At 30.4% G+C, this 3,666-nt stretch overlaps 1 pseudogene; it reads right to left on the bottom strand.

The window, feature by feature from the left end:
* Window positions 1-2,536: 2,536 nt before the first annotated feature.
* LOC120781417 lies at window positions 2,537-2,825 on the bottom strand (annotated as a pseudogene).
* Between the last annotated feature and the right edge of the window lie 841 nt (window positions 2,826-3,666).

Raw genomic sequence — 3,666 nt, 5'->3', positions numbered from 1 at the left:
TTCAAACATATGTAACTACAGCACAAAATGGCATAAATGATGCCAATATCCTTACAAAAAATGAAATAGGTTATTATAATATAAACATTGGAAAAATTAAATACTTAAGAACGGTAATATTTGAAAAAGAAAGAGAATTAATATTTGTAATCAAAGTACCTAAAATATTTTTTAATATACAAGTAATAACTATAATACCTATCCCTTATTTAAATAAAGAAGTAAATGCTGAAATTTCAAATGTATTCAAATATAATGATAAGATCTATGAGTACAAGAAGAATAAATACATAAATGAATGTACCATATCAAAACACTGTACAATAGATAAGACATGTGAATTAATTACAAATGTTAACTCAGAATTAATTAATATTAATGACGAAATCATAATTGTAAAAAATGCAAAAATTATTTAATTCAAAATAATTGTGGCTCGGAAACATTACAGTTAAATGGAAATTATGTAATAAAATACAACCACTGTTCAATAGAATTAGCAAACCAAAATTTTTCAAATAATTACAAAATGTTTATTGACAAAATTATATTATCACAATCTAACAATATTACTTTTAATGCCACTCTAACTTTAGAAGAATTAAAATTAACGTCGAAACATAATCTAAAAGAAATAGAAGAAATAAAATACAACAATAAAGTTGTAACATACAGTGTACCAACAGTGGTAATATTAATAGTAAAATTCATTATAATAATATTAATGTGCAATCATTGTAAAAGAAATAAAGAAAGAATTCAGGAGAATCCTTCGTCTAGGGGTGGAGGAGTTACATATATAGTTCCACAAACAACAATATGTAATGAAAACTCCAACGTAGACGAAATCATGAGAAAATATTTAAATCAACCCAACAACATTACTGTGTAAAACACTTATTTATTTGTTGGTTTGATTTAATTTGATACTCATATAAATATGTATAACGAAAATGCAAGTGTCGTTGCTTCATAAAAATTAAACAACGCTACTTGCAATGTAAACAATTTATATTTAAACGTTGTGGCTTAAATTTCATGTCACCGACCTTAAATATATGAATACTACATGAAACGTTATTACTTTTACTTTCATAAGCAAAAGTCAAAGTAATATCCAATTACGCAGGAATATTTGTATGTCCACTTAAAAAAGGTACTTAAGCCACATAAATGTCAATGCACCGATTTTGATTTTGTTTATGTATATTTGCTTATTTTGAACAATATTGAAGGTTTCATTTTAAGAACGAAACTATTGTAAAATTAGTCTTAAGATTCATTTGAATAAAGGAACAGCTTAAGCTCGTTTTTTTAATTAAACCTTTAATTCATTTCTTGCGCGTTAAAAAAACAAAAAAAAAATAAAAAATTAAAAGAAATAAATAAAACGGGCGCGAAACTAAAACTGAATAAAATAAAAACAACAATTTAAAACGGGAGCAACACAACACAGCTGGACATTGCAGAGACCTGCATACACCAACGAGGGACAATTGCACGAAAAAAAAACAACAACAAGGAGGTAGCTGGAACAGAGAAAGAGAGACAAACGCAGAAGGCAGCATTATTACATAAGTACATAAAAATCCGTTTTTCAGTAATTATATATATATGTAAAAGCAATATTTATAAAAACATCAAATAGAACACAAAAGCATAAACAAAATTAAAATAGCTATATCTACATATATATATATTTATATATGCATATATACCTACTTAGGGGAAACATATATTCATTATATTTAATGTTTCATTATACATATAACATACTTCTGTACATATGCATAATTGCCAAACGTAGCATACATATATATACATTTATATATTCATTTGCATACATATCTATAATATATATTAGACGATACTATGTAAAGTGCATATTTACTTACATATGAATATATACATATGTATGTCGTAGAATTGTAAATTAGCCCACTGTATATGTGTGGCATAGAATGGTTAGTTGGACCGTTGTGCATGCATGTACAGTTTTGAATGGCGACACGATGTCGCAAACGGTTCTCAGAACGCACAGCAGTTCAGGGAAAGAAACATACTCTGCTGCTGAGTAAGGTCTGTTCGTAGGGGCATAGATGAGTAGTGTGTAGTAGCTTAGAATCTGCGTGACGGGTTAGTTAGTGTTGTGCCACCGAGAGACGAGCATAACTTGCTGCGTGAAAATGGAATTAAGTGAGCCATCTCTGACATGTACATAAAAGAAAATAACCTTTTCAAATACCTCTCTCTCTTAAAAGACGAAAAAAAACTATATAAAATATATATTAACACATAAACATTAGTATATACAGTAGAACTCCAATTATCCGAATTAATGGGGACCGGGACCCATTCGGATAATCAAATATTCGGATAATCGGATTTTTTTTTTTTTTAATTGCCATTGGAGAGAATAAAAGCTACGTTTTGATATTGCACTATTTTTTTATTGAATTAAATGAAAGAAACATGAAATTTTCACATGTTTTAAATATAAATAAAATGTACTTATGTACAAGTTTAGAAATAAAAATCATTGTTTTTTAAACATCTCCGTCAATGTAAGCTGTTTTGCGGTCTTCAACCGTTTTCGGGCAGCCAGTTCACGCATTCGCTTGACGGTGAGCAGTTGCAAGTGGTCACACTCAGTCAGCAGCAGTCCCGAGGCCGGCAAATGCTTCACTAGCTGATGGTCCAACGTCTACTTCAACATCAGCAGAAAGTTCTTCTTCCACTTCCACTTCAACATCTTCTCTCACACTTACAACAATTTCATCGGCATTGAGAATTTGAAAACCAGGGTCAGACGTGTCACAAGCCATCCAATCTCCTACATCTTCAGCACTTACTTCTGTACAATCAGGAATTTTTACAATCATTTTTCTTATTTCCTCTAATGACAACGCATCTTCATCATCTCCATATTCTTGTTTCTCATTTTCTTCTTTTCAACAGCAAGTTAAGACAAGTCAAGTCAAGACTTGACGCGCAAACACTGGCTTCGCGGGGGGAAGAATAATATGACTTAGCGCTTAGACTTTTTTTGGACAATTTTTTGTGATTCGGATAATCGGCGATTCGGATAGTCGGAGTTCGGATAATTGGAGTTCTACTGTATTCAAAGTCCACATTGGCAATTATCCGGCAATACCTCTTGTTCTTGGCAAACAAAAACAAGCAGGATTGCATACAAAAAGCGAATTGATCTCTCTAACGAGCTCTCAATTGCTCAAGAACATAACTCAGAAATACATACTAACAATTCGTGCATACTTAGACACAAAGCGAATTGATCTCTTTAACGAGCTCTCAATTGCTTAAGAACAAAAACATAATCATACAAAGAATTTGTGCATGCTAATGTAAAAAGCGAATTGATCTCTTCAACGAGCTCTCAATTGCACAAAATATAAGTACACGTTCATATGTATATACAAGTCCGAGTATTAGGGTGTACCTAAATACAAATCACTCGGACATCAAATATTTTAATTAATAAAAAGCGCGGTTTTTAATACCAATTAACAATTCAAATATATTTTCGAACTAAAAAATAAATAAATAATGTTATTTTGAAAAATGTTTAACAACAACAATATTCAAAAAACACCTGCCCAAAATAGGTTGCTAAATTTATTTCAGAAAGTGACAGTTTAATAAGAT

Source organism: Bactrocera tryoni, unplaced genomic scaffold (genome assembly GCF_016617805.1).
Source record: "Bactrocera tryoni isolate S06 unplaced genomic scaffold, CSIRO_BtryS06_freeze2 scaffold_7, whole genome shotgun sequence".
NCBI classification, from domain to species: Eukaryota; Metazoa; Arthropoda; class Insecta; order Diptera; family Tephritidae; genus Bactrocera; species Bactrocera tryoni.
The sequence above is the reverse complement of the archived record's forward strand: the minus strand, read 5'-3'. Positions and strand labels throughout refer to the sequence as shown.